We start from the raw sequence: 7,245 nt of genomic DNA, 5'->3' as shown, positions 1-7,245 counted from the left end.
GAAAATTCACCAATGAGAATTATAATGGGCAAAAACTTCATTGTATATGCAAAAGAATCCACCAGTGAGAATGCTGATTCCCAGCACTGTGTCAGGCCCCTTGCTGGTACCTTACATATAGAGATAATGATGGCATTTTCCCGTCATTATATGGCACAGGAATCAGACATGGGGATAAAGGGACAGACTTGTTCAGTGCTGGGAAACTGTGCTTAATGCTCCCAACTCCAATTGCAGGAACAGAGAACAGGGAGCCAGATTTATACAGATCAGCTAATCACATTTCCAGCACTGAAAAGTCTGCCCTTTGGGGATAACGCACAGTAGGACAGCTTTATGGTTGGGTTTAGTGTTTAGTTTTAGTATAGGACTCCCTGACATACCCAAGTATTGCACCAGACTTTTAGAACAACGTTGTACAGCACAAAGCACACAATGCAACAAATGGCATAGATAAAATTCATGAGCCCTAAGGGGGCAAAATGTTGACCCCCCCCATTAGCACTCCTGCACTTGTACTATTAGTAAATGAGCTCTCAGAGCTTGCCCAATGTTTTCCCACAAAACATTGGGAAATGTAAAAAGTAAAAATTTCTATGAAATATGAAAAATTACAATGATTTGCCAGGCGAATGAGTGCGGGAGGTAGAAAGTACTGTCGCAGTTGCAGTCGCAGCCAGTGGGATAAAGGATTCGCTCAGTACCTGCCTCTGTAATAGAATGAAAGGAGATGGGTGTCAGGAAGTAACGTAGTAACGAGAGGCCGATGTCGTCAGGGAATCTATCGCTATAAAAAGCTAAAGCTTAGTGCTGCAACAACCTCAAAGTCTACAAATATCTCCCTAATATACAGTGCATTACAGTCAAGGCATAATGGCAGGCACCTTACAACTCAATGGGGAACTCCGGCTTCCGAACAGAAATTTCTCTTTCTGCATCATTTGAAATCCTGGAAGGGGAGGAGGGACTAAAAAATTGATGTTACAAATTGTAACAACTTCTCCACAGCTTCCAGAGAGCGTGCAGGAATGACATAACCCACAATGCATTGCACTGGGATGTTCCTTTCCTTATTGACATCACGTGTGCAGCAGGGAATTGTGGGATTGGGGGGACGCAGGCTGAAGGCAGGCTGAGGACAGGCGACTACTGTTTTCAAACTTGTCTCAAAGTAGTGTTTGCAAAGTTGCTTAAAATTACTTTTCAATAAGATAAAGTTGTGTTTGGGTGGAGTTCCCCATTAAAGTTTTAAAGTTTTGAATTTTATTTAAACTAGTATAGCTCTTACAGAAGCTGCACAGCACAAAGTGTTACAGAATATTTGCTTTATATATTTGAGTGGAAGCAACCTGTCACTTGGCCTGTGCGTGCCAGTAGCCAGACAGATCTTTTGTGCTTTATTTTTATCAAATACAGAAAAAATACAGTATTTGCAGAGATGCAATACAGACTTTTACCAGCAGGGGGTCAACAGTAACCCTGCAAGCACCTCGTGGGGTTCTATAACTGCCTCTTACAAAGGCTTAACACAGACTCCCAATAGAAACCAGTCTGCAGCTTTTATAGCCTCCAAACTGCTCTATGCTGCCCCTGGTGGTCAGCATCAACTCTATAAATAGTCATTCAGAGAGGCTGCCCATCCCTTTAGGCTTCTCTGAGAGCTCCAGGTAAGTGCTTTATGAAACGTTACTTTATACCAGCAATTGCAATGTTCTGTATAGAAACAAAGCAGTTTTATGCACACACTTATATACACTTGTGGCAAACATGGCTTTCTATAAGCAGTTGTTTCAGCACCATGTCTGTGGCACCATGAACCCCTGAGAGAGGGTATGAATACTTACGTCAAGTCTGCGGGGGAAAATGGCGGCCCAGGAAAAGGCAAGATCCCACTACAAAGAACAGAGAAAATACAAACCTATTAATGTCATTGTCCAATGTCTGTTTTACATGAACACATTGCAGTAGAACCTATAGCCACCGCACTATGCTGGGATTGCTGTCTTTTCTGCTTATATTTGATTTACAATGTAAGGTGAAACATTATTATTATTAACATTTATTTATAAAGCACCAACATATTCCGCAGCGCTGTACAATAAGTGGGTTTCATACATTGGGCATACAGAGTAACATATAAAGCAATCAATAACCGATACAGGAGGTGAAGAGAGCCCTGAACCAAAAGAGCTTACACTCTACAAGGAGTAACATATAAAGCAATCAATAACCGATACAAGAGGTGAAGAGAGCCCTGGCCAACAGAGCTTACAATCTATAAAATGACTACTGATTGGTTCCCTACACACAGAACAAACACATATATATGTTGGGGCCCATAGGGTTAAATTGCCCCTATGGCTTTAAATCCCTACAGGTTCAGTTCCCTTAGTCATACCCCCCAACTGTCCCGCTTTTCGCGGGACAGTCCCGCTTTTTATGGTGCATCCCGCTGTCCCGGATAGTTCCATGAATGTCCCGCATTGCGGAACATTCATGGAACTATCCGGCACAGCGGGATGCGCTTGCTGTGCCGGATGTTCACGCTTCGTCGGCTGCTTCGTTATGCCTCTCCTTGCACTGCGTGACAGGCCCTTTTATAAGGTTGCGCCTGTGGGTGTGACGTCATTACGCACGGGCGCAACCTTATAAAAGAGACTGTCGCGCAGCACAAGGAGAGGCATAACGAAGGCGGAGCGCCTATGGGAGGTACTGTGATAGGGGGCTACTGTGATAGGGGGGCTACTGTGATAGGGGGGCTACTGTGATAGGGGGGCTACTGTGATAGGGGGGCTACTGTGATAGGGGGGCTACTGTGATAGGGGGGCTACTGTGATAGGGGGGCTACTGTGATAGGGGGGGCACTGTGATAGGGGGGGCACTGTGATAGGGGGGGCACTGTGATAGGGGGGGCACTGTGTATTGGGGGGCTACTGTGTATTGGGGGGCTACTGTGTATTGGGGGGCTACTGTGTATTGGGGGCTACTGTGTATTGGGGGCTACTGTGTATTGGGGGACACTGTATAGGGGGCTACTGTGTAGGGAGACTACTGTGTATTGGGGGGCTACTGTGTATTGGGGGGCTACTGTGTATTGGGGGGCTACTGTGTATTGGGGGGCTACTGTGTATTGGGGGGCTACTGTGTATTGGGGGGCTACTGTGTATTGGGGCACTGTGTATTGGGAGCTACTGTGTATAGGGGCTACTGTGTATGGGGCGGGCTACTGTGTATGGGGCGGGCTACTGTGTATGGGGCGGGCTACTGTGTATGGGGCGGGCTACTGTGTATGGGGCGGGCTACTGTGTATGGGGGGAAAACTGGTACATAGTTAGAACTCACTTATAACTGACTGCCTTCTCTCTATATTTGTATTTATATGTAGGAGTTACTATATTGTTTTCCTTAGGTCGTTCAGTATGAGGGTATAGCACATTTTCCTCTGCTCCCGCCATTTGATCTATATAAAAGGGGTATTTTTTTAAAATGGGGTGTGGTGATTGGGGCGTGACCACAAAAGGGGGCGTGGTCAAAAAATGTGCCGCGCTGCGCGCGCCAAATCTTTTTGTCCCTCTTTTCATTTTTCAAATGTTGGGAGGTATGCCCTTAGTTGCTGGGCAGAAGAGAATGTATCTAAGTGAGTTCATTAACATGTGTGCTATTGGCTAGCAGGTATGGTGTATACTATAAACCCCCCCGTATAGATGAGGGGGATGAGACACAGCTATTGTTGCAAATGGAGGAGGCTTCAAAACTGGGTCAAGTTGTTATTATGGGGGACTTTAATTATCCGGACATTGACTGGAGTAATGGGGTGGCTAAGTCAGAAAAAGCTAGTAGGTTTGTAAATATGCTAAATGGCAACTTTTTATTTCAGGCAGTTCAAGAACCCACTAGGAATGAGTCTATTTTGGACCTGGTAATATCTAATAATACTGAACTTATCTCTAACATTTGTGTGGGTGAGCATTTGGGGAACAGTGATCCCAACATGGTCTCCTTTGAGATAATGCTGCAGAGACAGCTCTATAAGGGAGTAACTAAAACGCTCAATTTTAGACGTGCAGACTTTGCCAGTATAAGGGCATCTCTGCAATGTGTCAACTGGGAAAGGCTTTTCATGGGGTTAGGCACAGAAGGAAAATGGAACATCTTTATAATGTTGCTTTGCAGGTATACACAGCAGTATATTCCCCTTGTAAGCAAGGAGAGGCATCGCAAAGCAAAACCTTTATGGCTGAATAAAAGTGTTATTGTCGAGGTTGGTAAGAAAAAACATGCTTTTAAAGTTAGCTGGGACAGCAGGGACTTTCATCAGGTACAAGGGGTGCTGGGTTTACTTGGAAAGGTTGAACTTCATGGACTCTGGTCTTTTTTCAACCCTCTGTAACTATCTGCCTCACTTTGGTATAGTGCTATGAAAGGAGTGGCACCTTCCTCTAGGTACCAGTAACACTCTAGGGGTGTAAGGCAGTTAGGGTTGGGCCCCCGTACCAGTAACACTCTGGGGGTGTAAGGCAGTTAGGGCTGAGCCCCCGTACCAGTACCACTCTAGGGTTGTAAGGCAGTTAGGGTTGGGCCCCCGTACCTGTACCACTCTAGGGGTGTAAGGCAGTTAGGGTTGGGCCCCCGTACCTGTACCACTCTAGGGTTGTAAGGCAGTTAGGGTTGGGCCCCCGTACCAGTACCATTCTAGGGGTGTAAGGCAGTTAGGGTTGGGCCCCCGTAACAGTACCACTCTAGGGGTATAAGGCAGTTAGGGTTGGGCCCCCGTAACAGTACCACTCTAGGGGTATAAGGCAGTTAGGGTTGGGCCCCGTACCAGTACCACTCTAGGGGTGTAAGGCAGTTAGGGTTGGGCCCCGTACCAGTACCACTCTAGGGGTGTAAGGCAGTTAGGGTTGAGCTAAAAAGAGCAGCACTGGGCTCCTACATAGGAGAGGCAGTTTTGGAGGTATCTCTCCCAGGCCATATTGCCTGCAATGTAGGGATCCCAATCTATAGGAATCAGGATAGAGAATTCCCTGAGGTGATCCAATATGGGATGTGGCAGAGGTGAGATTCCTGCCAATTCCTATCAATTTCTCCTGAGAAGCTGTATTGTGAGTAACCCTGTCGACGTTTAATAAACACTTGTTAGTTTGTTGTTTGCAAGAACCTCTGGTGCCCTCTGTTTTTATTTTTCTGTATAGCAGCAAGAGAAATGTAGTTGCACAACACCCTCACCTTCCTCTTCCACTTAGTGAAGGCCCATTCTGGGTGAGAGAGTACAGTGTAACCCATGTTCTACTGGTACTAGTCTGGGAAGGCAGCTATTGAGTTGAAATAGTGGTTACATGAATTTCTCTATACTCACAATACTTTGGCTCGGTCTGGGCAGTGGAGTTCCATGAGTTACGAGGGAGGAAGAGTTCTAAAAGAGAAGGTTTGTATCAATACCAGCACCCAAACATTCCAAAGAACATCACTAAAGGATGAGACAATATATATATATATTTATACTGTATGTATCTATTTCCAGAATGTTTGGAAACCATCAGGGCCGCATACTAGTTGCTTCTCTTCTTCAATAACCCCACTAGCCTGTGGAAGGTTCCATGCCGCCATCTTCTTTCCTTCTCCCAGGTGCCCCCAGCCTCAGTATGAAGAGGCGCATTTACAGTACGGAAACCTCAGAAGAAGTTCTGTATTGGCCTAAACCAATGGGTAATCCCAATGGGGCAAAAAAAATTCCACCAGCACACCCTTACCTCCTTCAATCCTTAGCACAGCCCAGGGAATTGGCACTCCCAAAACAGTCCAGCAAAAATAGACTGGCACAACAGGTGTGATGCAAGTGGGGCTCAGCCCCTACGTGTTTATTCAATCTTAAGCAGCAACGTTTGGGGGGGGTGTACCCCTTTGTACTGCCTGATGAAGGGGTACGCCCCCGAGACGTTGCTGCTTTAGCTTGAATAAACACGGGGGTGGGCTTGGCCCCACTTGCATCACACCTGTTGTGCCGGTCTAATTTTTGCTAATCCCATTTTTTTTTTGCTAATTTAATATTTCCATTTAATAATAAAACAAAGAAACCTAATGTGAATATCTCCCTCCTCTCCACAACAGGTATTATTCCCCAATACACACATGTATCACACACACTCACTGTAGTTAGGGTTAGCTTCTACTAATTCAACAGGCACTCTAGCAGCCAAAGGGTTAACTTACAGTCAAACACACTCTCCTGCTAGCAGTCAACTAGTTAATTGGCATTTACACAGACAAATTGCCCTCTCCACTCACAGACAAGAGGTTCATACAGTTAGGCCCAAGCATTCATACAAGCATGTGAGTCTTAGAGCCAAAGGACAAAACTTATTACATTTTATATTTAATAATACAAGAGTAAACTGTGCATATGCAAACATATTACAAAAAGAGACATACATATAACATTGCAAACAGTAAATAGAATAAAAGGGAAAAAAAACACAGAAACCCTATGTACATTACCAAAGGAATTTCCTTTGTTTCCTGAGGAAAGAGTGGGAAACCTGGGCACACCCCCAACAGAACTGGGACCTCAAGTATGAGCTGTCAGTCACTGGGTCTGTTGCCCTTTATCCCCTGCTGGGAGCCTTCCTCATTACCGTATGCATGGGGGGGAGTGCCCAGGAACTTGCCCCTTGGGACCCCCTGTAGGGGGCTGCAATTCCCAGGCCAGTTTCTTGTCATAAAATATTGGCACTTGCCAGTACCCAATATTATGATGAAAATATGGGCTTGCTGTGATCCATATGTGGGCGATCAGAATGATACCAAACATGAGGGGTGTTTCCTGTCCCAGCCCCCCAGAAACTACCCCCCCTAACTGGTGGGTATAGGCAGTCCCTGTTTGGTATCATTAGGAAGCCTGGGACCTCCTCATACCCAATAACAGATTTATGAGGATGTGAACCTCAAAGCTAAGGGAATATGAATCCCTTTTTATAATCCATATTTTTCTCATAACTGCAGCTCTAAGTCCACAGTTCCCTTTCTTTGATCAACAGATCAAAGAAACCAATGGCCCCAGCTTCCCTGCCCAAATGGTCTGGCTCCGAATTGTCTTCTAACCCAAAAAAGTGTCACCTTTCCACAGTCCCTTGTTGCATATTTAATTAAGGGTCTTTTGTGGACCCACAGCCAAATGTTGCCAGGTTTAACCCTGGACATGCCAGAAAATACTGCTCTGGCATGACAAAGGGAAGAATAACAATGATA

General features: G+C 45.5%; 1 long non-coding RNA gene across 1 annotated transcript; it reads right to left on the bottom strand.

Annotated features, from left to right (window-relative positions):
• Nucleotides 1-200: 200 nt before the first annotated feature.
• LOC116407763 lies at nucleotides 201-6,558 on the bottom strand. Its single transcript, XR_004220551.1, has 4 exons — nucleotides 6,496-6,558; nucleotides 5,357-5,413; nucleotides 1,845-1,892; nucleotides 201-710 (listed from the first exon to the last, which is right to left on the bottom strand). It is a non-coding gene; the product is annotated as an uncharacterized LOC116407763 (long non-coding RNA).
• Between the last annotated feature and the right edge of the window lie 687 nt (nucleotides 6,559-7,245).

Source organism: Xenopus tropicalis, chromosome 9, assembly GCF_000004195.4.
Source record: "Xenopus tropicalis strain Nigerian chromosome 9, UCB_Xtro_10.0, whole genome shotgun sequence".
Taxonomy (NCBI): Eukaryota; Metazoa; Chordata; class Amphibia; order Anura; family Pipidae; genus Xenopus; species Xenopus tropicalis.
The sequence above is the reverse complement of the archived record's forward strand: the minus strand, read 5'-3'. Positions and strand labels throughout refer to the sequence as shown.